The sequence below is a fragment of the Sapajus apella genome, unplaced genomic scaffold, assembly GCF_009761245.1.
Source record: "Sapajus apella isolate SASKATOON/1434 unplaced genomic scaffold, GSC_monkey_1.0 scaffold62, whole genome shotgun sequence".
NCBI lineage: Eukaryota > Metazoa > Chordata > Mammalia > Primates > Cebidae > Sapajus > Sapajus apella.
In genome coordinates this window covers 13,966,255-13,986,828 of record NW_022437002.1, presented here as the reverse complement: position 1 = coordinate 13,986,828, position 20,574 = coordinate 13,966,255, and the positions used below count along the sequence as shown (strand labels likewise).

Below are 20,574 nucleotides of genomic sequence, written 5' to 3'. Positions count from 1 at the left end.
GAATTGTTGGTCTCCATTGATTTTTGTTGGGAGAGACCTGATGTTGTCTACAGGCTGAGGGTAGGGAGCTGGTGTGGAGGGAGAGGTGGGAGAGCCGGGGGATGGGGAGGACCGGGAGGGTGGAGCAAAGGAGGCCACTTTCTTCGGCATCATTCACTTTCTGATTGGCACAACCCTAATGCAGGCTAATTTCGATTCACATCTTCTAGACCCTCTGCAAACCTCAGACTTTCTGTCAAGGGAGCGAAACCAGCGCTTGATTAAAGCATCCCTAGACCCGGCAGAGCCGGGAACCGGTTGGCTGGCTCGTTTTCTATGCAGATCACAGTTTTGGGGTTTCCTCTGGTTAGAGCTTGGCCCATTTGGGTTTGGTTTTCTCCTGGACGTTAGCTCACAGGTTAATAAGGACAATTCACCGTGGAGTCTGCGTCTGAATCCTTGTTCCTTAGGTCATCCAGGGTTCCTCAGCTGCCCGGGGTGAAAAATGATGCCCGGGTACCAGGGGTCGGGGATCAGGAACGCCCGCGCTCAGCGTAACCGTTACCCTCCCCCGCCACCGCGCACGCGCCGCTTCCCTGCCAAGGAGGGGGCGGGGAGTGGGCGGGGCGGCCACCTTTGGGGCCAATCGGAAGCGAGGGCCCCCGCCCTCCGTGCCGATGGACCGAGTTTGACCCCGTCGGTGGGCGGAGGAGGCGGGGCGAGCCGCGCGGCCGGGAAGGGGGCGGGGCCCAAGGTCCGGAGGCGGGGCCTGGGGCTGTCAGTCCTGCTCCTGCCGCCGCCGCGGCTCCTCTCATGCCGTGGCCCGGGTGGCTGCCAGCGCTGCCGCCCGCCGCTCGCCGCCCCGGCATCCCGAGCCGCCTCCCGCCGCCCCGGCCTGATGCTCAGGTAAGGCTGGCCGCGGCTGCCGAACCATCGCGCCCGCCTCCTCGGGCTCGGTCCGCCGCGCGGGCGCCCTCTCCGGGTCGTGTCAGCGCCGCAGCTCCCCACTGCGCCCGGGGGCGGTCCCGGGGGGGCGGGACGAGAGCCCTTCCCATCCCCCCGGCGCCTCCGGGCGCCGGCCCCCGCCTCTGGGGTCCCAGGCTGGCCTCCGCAGCTCCGGCGCGGGGAGCTGTCCTGAGCCCCACCTCCTGGGCCGATTACACAACCTCAGGCCCTGGGGCGGGGGCCCCTCCTCAGCCCCAGCCCCACACCTGTCCCCGCGACGCGCTCCCAAGCAGAGGGCAGAGACCCGGCGCGACCGCGGGGGCCGGGAAAGTTTCACTTTGTGGTCAGGGTTTGTTGACGTCCGACAGATGCGGGGAGACTGAGGCTGAGCAGCGAGGATGCGCCTCGCCAGCCGCGTTCCCTTTGCCCGGGGTGGCCCTGGTCCAGGTTTCCCTTCCAGAAGTCCAGCCGGCAGCCCCGCTCTGGGCCAGGAGGGAGGTTGCTGCAGGGCGTATGGGTCTCTCCGTCTCTACGTTAGCGAGCTCTGGATTGCAGCAGTCTGGGGACCACTCAGCCTCTCGCGCTTGCCCCCTTTCTTAATTTAGCATTGACATTTAGACTAGGTGGGCGAATTTACTTAGCATTTTCCTGACGCTTTGTATTAGTGAGTTGCTTTCCCATCCCTAATTAGTTAATTAACAAGGTGGGAAAGCTAAATAGATCCTGGAACGAAATGCCTTCAGTCTGGTAACTCTTTAAAAACCTCCCGAGAGCTCTAGGTTCTGGTTACGTGAAGAAATGCTTTTGGCCAAGGTGAGCGAACGATTCCATGTCTTCTGGTTGCTCGGGAAGGCTTTGGTAATGATGGCAGGGCTTTCTCTGCCTCCCCCTGATTGTGCCGGTTATTGAGGGTCGTCAGTCTATGGAGGATGATTTGGTTTTCTTCACTCAAGAAAGGAGGAATCAGAAGTGTTGCTGATGAAGCAGTTAAGGAAAACACTGAGGTTCAAATAAGTTTGCATACTTGTCTGCCTTACCAGGTTACCTTCGTGTGCAGAAAACCTTGGCTCTTCCATTCTCTCCCCATCTTCCCAGAAGACTGTATCCAGCTGGGTTGGCGTTACTGGTTCCTCATTTAGCCTGAAGACCTCTTGCTACCTGGGTGTGCATTCCTGCCTAGGGATATCCTCTAAGAGTGGACTTAATTAGCACTTTTATCTGCCCGTTAAGCAATACAGCTTGAAATTCCTTGTAGTCAGGTGCTGTTGTAGTGTTGAATCTTTAATAATATCGGATTCATTTTAATAGTGTTTCTATAATAATCTTTCTATGAGCATGCCAGTTCTGCAACACCAGTAGTTTTGGTATAGAAGCAGCAATTTACTAGAAATATTATCATGGCAAACAGTTCTCTAACAGATCTGCAGCCCACTTTACTTAGATAATTAGTGCTAGAGGCCCTTAAGGTTTTTTTTTTTTAATTTATTATTTGGTGCAGTAATGTTATAATGCTTCTGATATATGAGGTCTTTATGAGGTCATTCCTCCCTGTAGTAATGGTTATAGTCCTTGTGTCACTTAAATATTTTTTGGACTAATATTGTATGAGTTTTCACCCATGCTGATTTATTGTTAGACAAAATTCAGAGCTAACAGATTTGGTTTTAATAAGGAAGATATTTATTGTGTTTTGGGTGTTACGTTAGAGGTAGGATAGCATGTTTTATTAACATATGTACTGTTTTGAGTGGTTTACAGATATTAAGCTACTAATTCTCACAGCAGTCCTATAAGGAAGGGATGATGACATTGAGGCCCTGTTGCTTGACTCAGGTCATATAGTTAAGTAAATGACAGCCAGATTCTAACCTAGGCAGCCTGAGTTCAAAGTCCAAGTTCTTAACCACTGGACTATCCTGCCCCTGCAGATTATGCTTTGGAGAGGCAATTATTTTACCTGCTGTCTGTATGCTGTGATCTTCTGCATGGTGAGGAGAAGAGCACTTTACAATGTAATAACAAACACTGGGTTAGGAGTTCTTGTGTTGGTCTTAACTTTGCCACCAGCTAATCTGTGATTTTGAGCAAGAAACTTTATCTCCCTCCCTTTAAATTCCCCACTGATGGAATAACAAGATGAACTAACTAGCTTTACTACCTTAAGGAGCTGGAGAGATAAGTCAATGTGGATAAGAATTAAATCTCCTTCTTCCTAAGGCACAGCATAAGACCAGGTGTCAAGTGAATGGAGTGTGTGTTGTAGGAAAGGACTAGGAGGGCATGTAGTCTGCTGCCACCAGTGGTTACCCACGGGAGTGCAGTCGTTGAGGACTTCATGTTAATATCCAGTATTGTTTTATTTTGTTCCACCAAGCATTGCTACTTTTATAATTAAAAAATCAAGATAATTATGAAAGAAGTCATCCTATAGAAGTGGGGTAACCATGTGCAGGACCATGTGAGGAGTATTATAGGAGACTGTCTGGCATCACTTTGCAGGGGGCATCATCACTTTGCAGGGGTCAGATGATGGTAGGACCTGCATGGCAGGCCAAAGAGTTCCCAGAATCATGGGAAGTCAGGGTTGAAAGGAAACTTTAATAGTCATTTAGTTTAACTCCCTTCTCCTGTCTCCCTCTGTCATCAATCCACTGGATAAATGCCCTCATATGTGGGCACCTGTCTCACTCAGTGCTCATCCTGCTACTGCTTGGACACCTCCATGGTCAAACATTTGGTGTGCTTCACAAACTGTGTACTGAAGAAGACAAGATTGTATCTGGTGGTAGGGAATGAAAAACCACAGAAGGCTTCTGGCTGTTCTAACTTGTGCTCTTGAAAGACTATCCATTGTCAGAGTGAAAGCTATCTTCGAGGAGAAAGGCCAAACCTGGGAGACCAGTTAGGAGGCTTTGGCCAGAATCTAGGATGAGGGGATCCAGGCTGAGACTGGCAGTGGCATGAAATGGGTCTAGGAAGGAATGAATCCCAGAAGGTAAAATCCCTGCACCCAACAACTGCCTGCCTATAAGCAAGAGAGAGGAGGAACAAGACAACATTCCCAGGAGTGACGGAACTGGGAAGCAATAAGAGGACGGAGACTTGTGAGAGCCACTGATTGGAGCTGGGAATTCCAGTGGGGTGGGGAGGAGAGACAGTTTTGAATGCGTAGCTCTCCAAAGCTATATCATAGACTGTGGCTAATACAAGACCTGTGCAGACCAAAAACAGATTTTGCAAGAAGGGAGTGTACCATTTAATATGGTGGGAAACCCTCTGCCTAATGAAGAAAAATTGCATTACTTCCCAGTGGGTTTGCAGCTTCTGATACTGGCTCATTTAACCTCCTGTTGCACTTCTTGGTCAGGTTGGGGATTGGGTATTCTTCCTGCCTCAGAGGCCTGGCAGTGAGATGGAGCCTGCACCAGTGGGTCTTTCTGACTCCGAGTCTTAAATACAGAATTGCAACTGGGAGCTGTAGGAATGGAACATTTTGTGTGTGAGAGGATGCTGCCTTCCTGTGCTTACACAGAGATGGAATTGAGGTGTGACTGTTTGGAGTTGGGCCAGGGAGACACACTGGCGACACGTTTTTCTGATTTTGTAGGGAAATGTTACTTTGGAGGATTCCGTTTTCCAGTGACACCTGTTAAATAGGTTCTGGAGAGCCAGTGCATGTCATGGGGAGTGCTGAGAAACTCATTGGAAGTTTTTCTTTCCAATTCAAACACAGATTATGTCGCATTCGAAGAGGGCTTGGAGCACAATATTTTGATTACCGCATTGGAAAACAGGATAATTTGGAGGAAACAACTAAGATTCACACAGGAAACCACGAAGACAGAGAAAATACAGTTGTGAGGGTTTTAAATTAATTTTCCTCTTGTTACTTTATATATTTCCGGCTTAAGATACATTTAAAAAGTATTTATATTTACAAATTTATAAGTTGGAAGATGTTGTATATGTGTAAAAAAACTGTATAATCTCCTTGGGGGGGTGGGGCCAGGACAATATTGTTCTTGGATTTTCTATATTTTTTAGACTAGCAGTTCTTTACCAGAGGTGATTTTGTCCTCCAGGAAACATTTGACAATGCCTAGAGATATTTTGGTTGTTAGAAGTTGGGATGGTGTTTGTGCCACTGGCATCAAGAGGGTAGAGACCATGGATGTTGCTGAGCACCCTGTAATGCATGAGACAGTCCCCACAAAACAGAATTATTCAGCCCCAAATCTTAATAGTGTTGAAGTTGCAAAACTCCACTGTAGGCATTTAAAAAAAGAATCTTATTAGGAGCAAACTGAGTTTAAAGGGAAGAAGAAGAAAATATAAAATATTCCTACATACCGATCAGGTCTGACATCTAGGAGGGAGAAACAGCTAAACAACCTGCTGGAACACAGGCGTTTGCCTGCCACCCAGGATCTATTTCAATAACTAGGTTGTTCAGCACAGTAGTCTGGAACAGGAAATAGAGACCCTTTTAGTAGGAAAAGGCTGTAGGGGTGATTGGTGGAGGCAGAAGGATTTATAGGTCAAGAAGGGAAACTGGGTTCTGCCAGAACACTTTTGAAAGTTCTAGGGAATATTTCAAAGGTTATTTTGTAACGACATTGAGTAGTGCTTTGAAGATACGTGAACCCTCTAGGCTGTTGATGAGAGAGTCTGAGCACTTCCCAGGTTTTTTGTGTCTAGACATGAGTAGAGGGTGAAGAACACCTGGTTTTGTTTTCAGGTTATATCTGTGTCCTCCCCCCACCCTCCCTTTAAAAACATTTTCATTATGAAAAATTTTAAATATATGCAAAATGGAGAAAATATTATATTGAACCCCTGTTTACCTGATGCCCGTCTTCAACGATTGTCAACTGCTGGCTGATATTGACCTATATCTTAGATACCCCTCCTTTTTTAAAATCTAGAAAAGAGCATAAATAATTACAAATTGTCTGCCTAATAAGAGAGGCTTGTCAGTGAAGGATGTAAATGATTTTCTTGTGCTTGGGCCCCTCCGGAGGAAAACTGAGTCACCATGTGTGATTATAAGAGCCACGAGAGCTGAGAAATAGGAATAGGCGGGGGAAAATCTGCAATGGGGGAGCTCAGCTCTTCTTGGTGGGAAAGTACGGTGATTAGAGACACACTTCTTTCTTTTTAAACCTCCTGGGTAGGGAAGAAGCCTACTTAAGGTTATCTGATAGTAGAAACGTGTTTCTGGTATCAGTTGTGGAGAGTTCTTTCACTTCCTAGAGGGAGTTTTTATGTTTCCTTTTGGGATGCTCCCTTTTCTGTTGCATGACCCTCTAGGGCAGCGTTGTCCAATCTTTTGGCTTCCCTCTGCCGCAATGGAAGAAGAAGAGTTGTCTTGGGCCACACATAAAATAGCTAACATTAACAACAACTGATGAGATTTAAAAAATCAGAAAATAATCTCATAATGTTTTAAGAAAGTTTACAAATTTGTGTTGGGCTGCATTGAAAGCTGTCCTGGGCTATAGGTTGGACAAGCTTGCTCTAGGGTGTGCTGTGTGGTGTAAAGCCAAGGGTCTTTTGTAGCCTCTGCTTCTGACCTGATGGCTTCTTCACAGGGTGACTCCTCCCCAGAAAGCACAGGGCAGAGTCAGGTGGGAGAAAGGCAGTATTTCCGGTGGTTATGAAGTAACCTTTTGCAGCAATTGCATTCTAGCCACTGGTGGAGACAGCATTGTAGCTGACGCTTAGGAAACAGGGCTTTCTTTTCCCAGTTGTGTCTCCCTGAACTACAGGATTAATTTCTTTTGGCCATTGGAGAATTTGGCATGCCTTTACTTGACTCAGTGTTGTGTTGTAATATGCATACAAAAATGGATTTAAGAGTTGAGAGATTTCTTGAATAATTACATAATTGATGTCTATGAATAGTAATTAGTGCTGGCTTCTACAAAGTTAGACATTCTGGACTAGGTTCACAAGCAACTGCATTGGTGTGAAGACCTGGGGCTTCAAAGAGCTGTATTTTCCATCCTTGTGCTATTTATTATGTGCATTTTTACCCTCTACTTATTCATAAAGAGGTATAGATGGCATTAGCTTATGAACATTCCATATCACAATTGCAGATTTTCAAGTATTATGCCTCTCTCTAGGAAGGGGCTTCTCCTAGTCTGTTCATAATAGTTATTATTCCCAAGAACCCTTCTAGGTAAGGGTTAGCATCCCTATTTTTGCAGATGAGGAGACTGAGGCTTAGAGAGGTTAAGGAATAATGCTAGGAGGTAATATTGAGGTTTTTTTGTTTTTAGTCCAGACCCGCTTGATTTCAAAGCCCAAATGCTTTTCAGTAAGCCTTCTGTCTCTCATGGTTACAAGTTGGTGGAAGTTTGTACCAGGATTAGTAGAGAAGACGGGGGCAGGTGCTGTAAAAGGGCACTGAGAGTACTGGTTACTCCAACTAATGAAATCTTCACACTGAGCCCCCCTGGGAAACATTGCTTTTGAGTGTGATAAATTACTGATGTCCTGTTTTTGAGCTGACTATACAAAACAGAAGTTGTACCCTGGTATCTCTTAGCCAGATTTGCTCAGCGGATGTATATTATTCAGTCTGCATAGTGGTTTTTCTTGCAAAAAATTAGATTAGTTGTCATTTAACAAGTGGGTGATTTCTCTTGAACCATCAAAAGATCAGGTGACATTGGCCCCACATTCCCCTAGGCAGTAGTTAGTTACAGTGGCTGCCCTCTTTAGATGCAGTGTAGACTCCTGAGTTTGCCTTATTCCCCACCCTTCCCTCTTCACCCATGTATCTTAACCTTCTGGGATTCCGAAAGCATTTGAGTTAGAGGCACCCTGGTAGAAGTTATGTATGTTCTCTCTGTCAGTGACAGGGATGTATTAGAGAAGGCTTGTTTTGTATTTAATTAAAGATATCCAGCATTTATTTCCTTTTTGTAGAAGCCTGGGGAGGGTGACTCTACTTGGCATGTAAACAGACACACTCACATTCCCCGCCCCCTGTCCCCAGCAATGGCTAATTGGACTTTGCATGGGTTTTTGGACTAAGAAAGACCAATTCGATTTGGGATTTGGACACTGAGTTTCAGTGAGCTGAAGAGCCTCAGGTAGGGAGGATTTATAGACTCAAGATGGAAGTGGTGACTTTGGAAAGGTGGAGTGAAGTAGCAAGTGAAGAAGCTGGATGTCAAGGAGGTGAAAGATCATGTGGTAGCAGAGAGAAAGGTGCTTCCTGGTCTTTCCTTCTACTGTACTTCCTGAAGTTGGGTTCCTCTGTATCCACAGCATTCATTCTGTGATATTTACTGAGTGCTTGCTATAATGCCAGGCACTGTTGTAGATATTTGTGATGTATCACTGAGCAAAACAAGACAAAGTTCCTATTCTTCTAAAGCTTAGATTTTGATGGAAGAAAAGACAACTCTGGACAACAACAATAATAAAATAAAACATATTAGATTATAATAAATACCAAGAAGAAAAATGAAACTGGGTCAGGAGACAAGAGTGGATATAGGAGGGAATGTTATGTTACAGAGATTGTTCAAGGAAGGCCTCTTGATAAGGTGAGATCTGAGCAGAAATGTAAATTAAGTGAGAAAAAGTAAGCCATGAGGAAATCTAGAGGTGGAGCATTCCCTACTGATATGCTTTGGCTGTGTCCTCACCCAAATCTCAACTTGGATTTTATTTCCCAGAATTGCTACATGTTGTGGGAGGAACCCAGGGGAGGTAATTGAATCATGGGAGCTGGTCTTTCCCATGCTATTCTTGTGATAGTGAAAGTCTCATGGGATCTGATGGGTTTATCAGGGATTTCTGCTTTTGCTTCTTCTCTTGCTGCTGCCATGTAAGAAGTGCCTTTTACCTCCCACCATGATTGTGAGGCCTCCTTGGCTATGTGAAACTCTAAGTTCAATTAAACCTTTTTGTTCCCAGTTTCAGGTATGTCTTTATCAGCAGCATGAAAATGAACTAATACACCTACAGAGGGTTCAGCAAGTGCAAAGGCCTTGAGGTGATTGTATGCTTGACCTGTGTGAAGGACAGCAAGGAGAATGTTTTGGCTGGAATGCAACAAATAATGGGAGAGGAGGAGGTGGAGGGAATGCAGGGCCTCACAGTTATAATAAAGACTTTGGATTTTATTCTGAGTGACATGAGAAGCTATTGGAAGATTTTGAGCACAGGTGACATGATATAGCTTCTGTCTTAGAATGTAAATGCTATCTGGAGAAGAGATTGTAAGGCAATTAAGGTGAAGTAGGAAGACTAGGAGGCTATGCAGTAGTCCTGATAAAATACAATTGTGGCTTGGACTAAAAGAGAAATGGAGATGGCAAGAAGTGGGGAAGTTTTGAATATATTTTGAAGGTAATGTTGACATAATTTGCCAATGTATTGGGTATTGGTTGCGCGTGTGTGAGAGAGAGGAGTCGATTATTTGAACCTTTGTGTATAAACATTGCTTCATTTGGTGGCATTTCAACTTGTCTTCCTAGAAACATTTGAAAGCAATAAGGAAGGTGAACAACAATAAAACCTTGAAAAACTCTATTCATAGCAAAAGTAGGAGAGAAATTTAATCCATAGACTTCAAAATATGTGTAAAGACTATGGTAGATGAGATCAGAAGGAAGCTATTGAGGAAATGAAGGGAAGCCACATAGAAATGGTGAGAGAGCCCAGTGACAGTAGATCTTGGAAAGTACTGGAAAAGTCATGCTCTTTAAGATGAAAAGTCCACCCTGACATAAAAGCTGTATCTGTTGCTTGCAGTAGTTGTGGGAACTGAGTGTACAGCTGGTGGAAGAAACCCTCCTAGATGTAGTTTGGTTCAGAGAGGAAATGAAGAGGGGTTGTGTAGAGAATCCTAGATGTAGTTTGGTTCAGAGAAGCAAAAGAGGCGGAGTTATGTAAAGAATCACACAGGCAGGCTGCCATATTTGTAGGAAGTACTCTGTCTCTGTGGTAGCAGGGAAGAAGAGAGTCTTTGAGTTCCAAAAACAGCTCATCTGAAAGACTATCCTAGGCATGCCTTCCTCCTCTGCCAAAAAGAATCTCATGCAAATACTGTAGCTTGTCCAGGAAAACTTAGCTCAGTCAATGATAATGGAGAGAGGAAATGGTAGGCTTTGGTTTCTAGTAATGGTAGACTAGGTTATTTGGACCAAAATTCTACTGAAAATATTAAAATGTTCGATATATTTTTTAAATTGAAAAAATTTAGATTTTCTTAAAAGCATCAAAGAGCTGAGGAGATAGACTAAAACAGTAGAATACCTAAGTTGCTTTTTCCCTGAGAACATTTGTTGATCCTAATAAATATAGACTTTAGTTTTGGCAGCCTTGCAGAACAAGGAGTTTTTTGTCAAAGTACATGTCTTGCTCAAGGTGGAGAGTCTCAGACCATCTCCATATAAAGCTGGATTTATTCAGGGCAAAGGTGAACCAGAAGTAAAACCGGTTCTCTCTACCCTTCTGGGACAGAAGGGAGGTTGCCCTGGTACTGAGCAGGGTGAGAGAAAAAAGAAGCAAGTTGTTGTGTGACTGACAAGCCTTTTCACAGATATTTTTTTTCTTTTCAAGACAGGGTCTCACGTGGTCTCACCCAGGCTACAGTGCAATGGCATGATCACAGCTCACTGCAGCTTCGACCTCCTGGGCTCAAGTGATCCTCTCACCTCATCCTTCTGGGTAGCTGGGACTATAGGCATACAACCACCATGCCCAGCTAATTTTTTCTATATTTTTGTAGAGATGGAGTTTTGCCATGTTGGCCAGGCTGGGCAACACAGAAGGTTCTACCTTCCAAGCTTAAGGTAGAACCAGTTCCAGGTTCCTAACCCCACCCCCAGACACCTGGCAGAATCAAAGATGAATCTTTGGAGGAGGGCACCTTCTTCCTATTTTTCAAGGGACAACGGGCAGTATAGTCAGAAATAACAAAAGATACCAGAAAATAAAACATAAAGAGAGAAGCAGCAGAAGCAATGAATAGAAAAAAAAGAAAATCAGACTCACAAATTCTTTATGTGAGTATAGAAACAAATAAAAACCTGTGCTTATTATATTCATAGAAATAAAAGTACCCTTATAAATGTCTTCAGGGAATGGGTAACAGTTAAAAATGGCTTGGCAGATTTTAAGTAGGTTAAACAGAACTTCCAGAAATAAAAATATAAAACTGAAATTTTTTAAACGTAGTGGTTTCCCATTAGACGGCACATTTGACAAAATCAAAAAAATCAGGGAATAATTAAATGATGAGGCGTAAGAAATTATTCAAATGCTGCACAGGGAGACAAAAAGACAGAAAATATGAAAGAGAGGCTTAAAGACATGGAGGCTGGAGTGAGAAGATCTAACATACATTTAATTGGAAAAGAGGAAAGAGAGTGTGGCAAAAACAACTATTCAAGGACATGATGATTGAGATTTTTCTGGAATTGATCAAATTTATTAAGCCAAAAATTCATAAGCAGAGCATTGAAGGCAAAAAGAAAATTCTAGCAGCAACCAAGAAAAAAAAAAAAGACATATGACTTTGGAAAGAGTATTTTACATACTTCTCAACACCAGTGGAATCTGGAAGAAAGTGGAAGAGTATCTGTAACTGAAATAGCTGAAAACTTAGCATTCTATGCACAGAGAAAATACCTTTCAAGAACAATGGCAAAATGAAAACATTTTCATGTAAAGAAGAATGTGGAGTTTGCCACCACTGTAGTGAGTTTGCCTCACTGAAGGCAATCTTAATTAATTTGCCTCACTGAAGGCAATCTTAGATAGAAGGAAAGCAATTGCAGATAGAAAAAGCTGAGATGCTATAAGGAATTAAGGATCTTATAAAGAGGTCACCATGTGAGTGAATGTAAATGTGGATGAACAATGAAGCATAAAACAAAATTTTAGTATCTTATGGGTTGAAATATTTAGAATTGGAAGACAATAATAGCATATAAGTTAAGAAAGGGAGTAAAAAGTATCAAGAGGATTCTAAGGTTCTTACATTACCTGGAAGGAGAGTAAAGATAATGATTATCTTCAGGCTGATAAATTAACAGTGTATCCTGTTATTTCTAAAATAAGCGTAAAAGGAATAGAAGCAGGGTATTTGACATCCCAGCTAGTTAAGGAAGATGCATTTGAAATATAAGGCTGCAGAAAGAGTGAAAATTAAAGAATGGAAAACTATATACCATTAAATAATAAGTAATTTATCAAATAAAGTAGAGATTGTGGTTGAAAACATTATTAGGGATAAAAATATATGTTCAGGAAAATACAAATTTGAAATGTATATGTACCTAACAACTGCATAATATATAAAGAAGAAAATGATAGAACCACAAAGAAGGAAATATCCACGATCATAGTTATTTTAAATGAGAATACCTAAGACATTTTAAAGGAGAACTAAGTAAGAGGACTTGGTGTGTGGATATCATGTTTTATTATAAAGGTATCATAATAACAATGGCATGGTATTGATTCAAGGATAAGCAAAGAGTCCAACAGAACAAAATAGCCCAGGAACACTACTTTGCATTTACAGACTCTGGATATATTATGAAGGAGACACTACAGATAAAGGGTGAACTTTCCAATAAACGGTACTGGGACTCATGGATGTGACATGAAAAAGATGTAATTCAACTGTCACTTTACACAATGCATAAAAATCAGTTTCAATGGATGTATTAATCTATTCTTGCATTACTATAAAGAAATACCTGAGACTGGGTAATTTATAAAGAAAAGAGGTTTCATTGGCTCATGGTTCTACAGGCTATACAGGAAACATGATGCTGGCATCTTAGCTTCTGTAGAGGCCTCAGGAAACTTACAATCATTGGCAGAAGGTGAAGGAGGAGCAGGCATGTCACAGAGCTCAAGTAGGAGCAAGAGAGAGAGAAAGGCGGAACATGCTACACAATTTTAAACAACCAGATCTCATGAGAACTCATTCACTATCAGGAGAACAGCACTAAGGGGATAGTGATAACTCATTCATGAAGGATCCACCCCCATGATCCAGTCACCTCCCACCAGGCTCTACCTCCAACATTGGGGATTACGATTAGACGTGAGATTTGGGGAGGGACACAGATCCAAACCATATCAATGGGGTTTTTAAAACAAATGTGAAAGAAGAAACTATGAAGGTTTTAAATGGTGATATAAGAGAGTATCTTCATGATTTTTGCATAGGGAAGGGCTTAAATAAAATGCCAAAAACATTAACTTAAAAAAAGGTTGTTGGCTGGGCGTGGTGGCTTACACCTGTAATCCCAGTACTTTGGGAAGCAGAGGCGGGTGGATCACTTGAAGTCAACAGTTTGAGACCAGCCTGGTCAGCATGGTGAAACCCTGCCTCTACTAAAAATACAAAAATTAGCCAGGTGTGGTAGCACATGCCTGTAATTCCAGCCACCTGGGAGGCTGAGGCATTAGAATCACTTAAACTGGGGAGATGGAGGTTTCAGTGAGCTGAGATCGCTCTACTGTACTCTAGCCTGGGTAACAGAGTGAGAGTCTGTCTCAAAAAAAAAAAAAAAGTGGCCAGATTCGGTGGCTCACGGCTCTAATCCCAGCACTTTGGGAGGCTGAGGTAGGTGGATCATTTGAGGTCAGGAGTTTGAGACCAGCCTGGTCAACATGGCAAAATAATGTGTCTACTAAAAATACAAAAAAATTAGCCAGATGTGGTAGTAGTGCCTGTAATCCCAGCTACTCGGGAGGCTGAGGCATGAGAATCACTTGAACCTAGGAGGCAGAGCTTGCAGTGAGCCGAGATCATGCCACTGCTGTCCAGCCTGGGCTCCAGAGTGAGATTCTGTCTCTAAATAAATAAATAAAAGGTTGAGAAAATTTATTATATTAAAATTGAAATTTTAAAATACAAACCACTGTGAAAAGAGTGGAATAAGGAGTTACAGCACTGGAAAAGGAATTTGTGAGCTTCTTAAGCACAGGGACTGTGTCCGTTTTATTCATCATTGAATCTCATCACCTTCCATCATTTTGCCTAAAATCAAAGCTCCAGCACCCAAGATACTTTACACTAGGTACTTACAACCATTCCTAAATGATGGATACTCACCTACAGAGAAGACTCCACATCATAAACCACAAACATTATTCTATTATTTTCTTCTGTTGCTGTTCATTCCTTAGAGAAAAAAGAAGAGAGATATAGAAGTGGTGGCTTAACCAGGCAATTGTTTAAAAATATGCATTTAGTTTAGAAACTATGTCTCCAGGATTGTGCAGGTTGCTGAGAGGAGCATATAGACATATAAAACAAGAGTCTCTTCCCAAAGGAGTTTACAGCCTAGTTGGGAGATTGTGACAAATAGGAAAAAATACTTTACAAATCTAGGCCTTTTGAATAATGCTATTTATGCTGTAGCCATACATAAGGCAGAGATAACACTTCCAGATGTGATAAATGGGAAATATATCATGGAGGAGGAAAGATTTGATCTATGTATTGAAGGAAGGTAAATTTATGGGTAGGAGGAGAACATGGAAGTAAGCATCCCACGGGAGGGATGCTCTGTAGGAAATAAAAATTTAAGGTGCTTTGGGGAAGGGGCAGTCTTATCAGAGTGGAAGAGATAGATTAGAAGCATAGCTTCTCTAAGAGTAAATATAAATGAGTAGCTGGAAATTTTCTGAGAAAGAATAGTAGTGATGTGAACATAAAAGCCGTACTAGTTGTGATAAATGTATCTGTAAGTAGAGTAATTGAGACAGTTTGGTGTTGGCAGAGGAATTGTGGCAGACATCTGTGGATTTTGCTCTCCAGCAGCATTCACTCTTCTCCTGATGTGGGGCCCCAGGCCTGTTGTTACCACCTGGAACTAAAGGTTAAGATGATGGTTCAAAGATGAAGCCACCATGGAAAAGAGCATAGCAGACAGATGGAGAGAAACTGCACCCAGGTGACATCATTTGTACTAAACCTGGTTTAGCACATATGCCAGTTTGAATTGGTTTTGTCATTTGAAATGAAGAATCAAAATTGACACAAGAATGGACAGACAGAAAGATCAGGAGAGCAGAGTAGAGAATTCAGAAACAGACTGATATACATGTGGGGATTTCCCCTCATTGGACATTCCTCAGCCTTTGCTCTGAATTTCTTCCCAACTTCTTGTAGTATCCCAGGTCTCACGCCCTAGACCTCTTATCCATTCTTAGATGAGTGAATTCAGTCTTGTGATATGATGTATCTGTTTGCACATGATGCTTAAGTTTGTATCTCCAGTTTTTGTTATTTTCCTGAGATTCACACCCATATATTCACTTGTTCACCAAGATTCTCCACTTGAGTGTATAAACGGATCTGAAGTATAGCATGTCCTATACCAAACTCCTGACTTCCAACCCCCCTTGCCCTAAATCTGCTCCTTTCCTAAGGGTCGCAGGCTCATAAAATGGCACCATTGTCTACCCAGTTTCCCAGGCCAAATCCTAGAAGTTACCCTTGAGTCTTTTCTTTCCTCTAACTCTCATATTTAGGCCATCAGCAAGTCCCGCTGACCTACCTTCAAAACATAGCAGGGATCTGACCACTTCTTATCTCCATATAGGAGGTAAGTAGATATGTAGGTTCCCAACATAGTCCAAGCCAGCACCATCCCTTGCTTGAATTACTTCTAGGTGGCTTCTCAACTTCTTTTTTTCCCTCTTATGGTCTATTCTACACACATTAGTTAGAGTAGCCTTCACACACAAGTCAGATCACATTACTTGCTTGTTCAAAGCCATTGTTTTCCCATTACATTTTTAATATCTCAAATCATTACCATGGTCTATGGGACCCTGTATAATCTAACCCCTGCCTATATTTCTAAATCATCTCTGCATCTCTCTCACTCTGCTACGGTCACACTGGCTTCTTCACTCTTCCTACAGCATGCCAAATACTTGTCTACCTTAGGGCCTTCATACTTCTTCCTTTGGATCTTTTGATGGCTCATTCCCTTACATCATTCAGGTTCTCCTCAAAGTGGCCTTTCCTTTTCACTTCCCCAGACACTAACCTTTCTTGGTTCTTTAGAGCACTTATTGCTATTTTGTTTATTGTCTGTTCTCCTCATTAAATGAAAGCTCCATGAAGCTGGAAGGTTGTCCTCTTTAATAGTATATTCCTAACATTGGAATAATGCCTGGTTTATAGTTTGAGCCAATACATATTTTTGAATGACTGCTTAAATGAAATTTTTACATGGTAGAGGTAGCACAGCATATCATTTTAAAAGAAATTTATTATCCAATGACTGGTTTTGAGAAAACTGGTTAGACATTTTAGGAGAAGATGTATCCTTAATAAGAGGATATCATGAACAGTTTTGTACCAACATACTTGACAATTTAGATGAAATAAACAAATTCCAAAAAAACCTGGTATACCAAAGCTAACACAAGTAGAAATAGAAGACCTGAATACAGCTATACATAGTAAAGAGTTTGATTTATTATTAAAGACCCTCTCATCAAACAGCAGGACAAACAAACAAATTTTCTGGGCCAGATGGCTTTTCTGGTAAAGTGTTCCAAACATTTAAACAAATTAATAACATCAATCTTACATACTCTTTCAGAGAATAGAAAAAAAAAGTAGCATTTCCCAGCTCATTCTCAAGAAAAAACATTATATCAAAACCTGACAAAGACATTACAAGAAAAGAAAATTAAAGACAAAACTCTCCTGGACATTGATACAGAAATACTAAGCAAAATATAATCAAAATGAATTTAGTGATAAATAAAAAAGATAATACATTATAACCAAATGGAATAGACTTTAGGAATTTGAGAGTAGTTTAACATTTAAAAATAAATCAAGATAATATCCTGTAGTAACAGAATAAAGGAGTAAATAGATACAGTCATCTCAGTAGATATAGAAAAAGGATTTGATAAAATTCAGTATTGATTCATGATTTTTAAAAAGTCTAAGCAAAGGAAATTTGTTACTCTGATAATGAGTACCTAAAAGCATCTTAAATATTATACTTTGATGGTGAAATGTTGAAAGCCTTCTCCTTGAGATATCTGCTAGCATGACTTGAATTTAACATTGCATTAGAGATCCTGGCCATTGTAACAAGGCAAGAGAAAGAAATAAAAAATATATGGTTTGGAAAGTAAGAAATAAAACCGTCATTATCAATAGGCAACATGATTGTATATATAGAAGAGCCAAGAGAATCTGTAGATAAACTATTAGAATTAATAAGTAAATTTAAACAGGGGTGTTGGATACCAGGTCAATATATAAAAACCAATTATGCTTACATATACTAGCAATAAAAAATAGAAAATGAAATTTAAAAAACAATACCATTTACAATAGCCTCAGAAAACACCAGATTCATAGGAATAAATATGATAGAGATGTACAAAATCTCTACACTGAAAGCAAGAAGACATACTGAGAGAAATTTAAAAAGACTTAAGTAGATGGAAAGATATACCATGTTCATAGAATGGGTGACTCAATATTGTGAAGATTCAGTGTTGCTTAAATTAATTTGTATATTATACAAGCCATTCAAAATTCCAGCATCTTTTTAAATGGATATCAACAAACTGAATATAAAATTTGCATGGAAAAGAAAAGGGTCGAGTTAAGCCAAGACAATATGAAAGAGGCTGAGATAACTTATGGTACCAAGTATTTAGGATTATTATTAAGCTATGGTAATTAAATCAATGTGGCATCTGTGCTAAAATAGACAAATGGCCCTGTTGGGGAGGAAATATAATTTTTCCTCAGCCTCTGTGAGTTCCTAGTTGAGACAGATTCCTGTAACAAAAGACAAGATTAACAAGATAAAAACAAGCAAGCTTATTAACATGTGTAGCACACATCATGAGGGAGAAAGTTTAATGAAAAGTATCTCAAAGCAGTGGCTTAGAACTCTAGCTTATATAGCATCTTCAACAAACAGCAATACATCTGTAGACAAATGAAAGGACAAATCAAAGAGTTTTAGGCTTCCAAGGATGGGAAAGATGGGAAGGTAAATACATGGAAGGAAACTAATGGAGTGAGGTTTATTTTCAAGTTCTGCTGGTGCTATCTCTGGGCTGATAAGAGTCTAGAATTGTCTCTAGTAAAGGAGAATTTATATCCTGCCCGTAGGCAGAAATTAGGATAGGGTGAGCTTTTTCTCTGTTTACTGCTTCATAATTGCCTTTATCTAAAAAGTAATTTTTTTGTCAGAGGCATATTTTGGGGTGACATATTCCTGTTTCTTTAAGCCCAATGGAACAAATTAGAGAATTTAGAAAGAGGTCTTCATATGGCCACCTGATTTATGACAAAGTGGGCACTAAAATATGGTAGAGAAAGGATGTCTTTTCAATAAATAGTGCTGATTAATTTAGTATCCATATGGAAAAATATGAATCTTTCTCAAGCCATTCACAAATATCAATTCTAACTGCATTGTAGATCTATATATGTTAGGTAAGACAATAAAGCTCTTAAAATATAAGAGAATATCTGTATATCCTTAGAATAACCAAACATTTCTTAAACATCACACAAAAGGACTAACTATAAAGGAAAATATTGGTAAACTAGACTAAAATCAAGAAATTCTGATTATCAAAAGATACCACTAAGAGAATGAAAGGGCAAGCCCAGAGTAGGAGAAGATACTGTAAACAACTACAAATCAGTATGAGAAAGGCAAGTAACCCAATGGAAAAATGGACAAAAAATTTGAACAAAGACTTTACACAGAGGACGTTCAAATGGCCTATAAATATATTAAAAGTTATATCTCAATTGCATTAATTCTCAGAGAAATGCAAATTAAAACTACAAAAAGATATTTCTACATGTCCTGCAGAATGGCTAAAATTAAAAAGTCAGACAATACCAAGTGTTGACAGGAATGTGGAACAACTAGACTCTCATATATTATTGGTGGGAATGTAAACTAATACAGCTATCATGGAAGATCATTGGGCAGTATCTACTGGGCAGTATCTACTAAAGCTGAACATACTGCCTGTACACCAATTCCCCACTCCTAGATATATGACAAACAAATATAGTATATATATCTGCCAGTAGACATATATAAGAAGGGTAGCATTCATATTCATAATAACCTCAAACTTGAAGCAACCTAGATGTCCAAAGACAGTAGAATGGATAAATAAATCATAGTATTTGGGAATATATACAGAAATGAGAATAAGTAATCTATAATCACATTGTAAAACCATCAGTGTATGTCACAAGCATAATGCTGAGAAAAAGAAGCCAAACACCAAAACAGGCAGCATGTATCTCTGGTAACAGGAATCAGGATAGTGGTTATCTGGGGGTGGTAATGACTAGAAGTAGGAATTAAGGAACTTTTAAGGTGTGAGTCATATTTGATTTCTTGGTCTGAGTGTATGGTATGGGGTGGGGCTATTTTGTGAAAATTCATCAAGCTGCATGTTGATGTTTTGTGCCCTTTTCTGTATGTATCTTATACTTCATTAACATTTTTATTTAAAAAACCTGGATCCTTACTTCAATTTTTAAACCAAAGTGAGTTACAGGTAGATTACATATTTAAATATAAAACAAAAAGTCTACAATTAAACGTGGGTGAACTTTTTTAATAATCTCAGAAATATGAATTGGAAAAAATTTCTTTGAAAAGAAAATTAAAATAGTAATAAGATAAATATCAATATGAGGAAAATATTTGTAAAATAAATAATGTATTATGTGTTGCCAGTCAGATCATCAGACATTAAAAGATACAAAATATGCAGTGTTGTTAAGGTTTGGTGACAGGGTACTCTCATGTTCGATTGTTAGAATGATTTATTTCTACAGCATTTTTGGAGGACTTTAAAATTTAAAATGTGCATACTATTTGACGTAACAATACATTTCTAAGAATTTTATCTCAGGACATATTTGCATAAATAAATATATCAGGATAGTAATTAAAGCATTTTTATAATACTAAAACTGGAAATACTTCAAATGTCTATTAATAGAGTACTGGTTATCAAAGGTACATCCTGTTTAATAAAGTATACTATGTCTGGTAGAAAGAGTGAGGTTGGTCTCTATCAGTGGATGAAGTCAGATGGCTAGGAGATACTGATTGCTAAATGAAAAGAGTAAGTTGATGAACATTTGTGTAGTGTGATCTCATTTAAAGAAATATATATTCGTTGGAAAATTCTGGGAAAATATGCACCAAATTATTTACATAAAATGATCACATGTAGTTAAAAATATTCATATGCATATATTAAAATCAGTAGGAACTATACCAAAATGTCAACACTGACTCTCTCAGGGGATTACTGAAGCATTTAAGTTTATTTTTGTATTTCTTTGTATTCCAAATTCCCTACAATGAGTGTATGTTGATTTCATAACCAGAAGATGCTAATTAGGATTATTAAATTTTGTCTGTGTTTTACCAGTTTCATGATAAAGATTAAACTCCTAATGAAAGCATTTCTTTCCTGTCCTTACTGCCTGTCTGTCCACCTTTATCTGGTACTGACCTTCCACATGCACCCTGCATTTCATTTGTGTACAGAGCACAGATACTTTCTTATTGGAAATAATTTAAACAATGAGCAGCACATAGAGAAAAAATATGG

The 20,574-nt window shown here is 40.3% G+C and overlaps 1 protein-coding gene across 1 annotated transcript in view; it reads left to right on the top strand.

Annotated features, from left to right (window-relative positions):
* The first annotated feature begins 753 nt into the window (after window positions 1-753).
* Window positions 754-20,574, top strand: part of HIVEP3 (HIVEP zinc finger 3) — a 515,007-nt gene continuing 495,186 nt past the window's right edge. The window contains exon 1 of the mRNA XM_032247574.1: window positions 754-885. The gene's annotated coding sequence lies outside the window, so the exon portion shown is untranslated. The remainder of the gene's footprint in view (window positions 886-20,574) is intronic.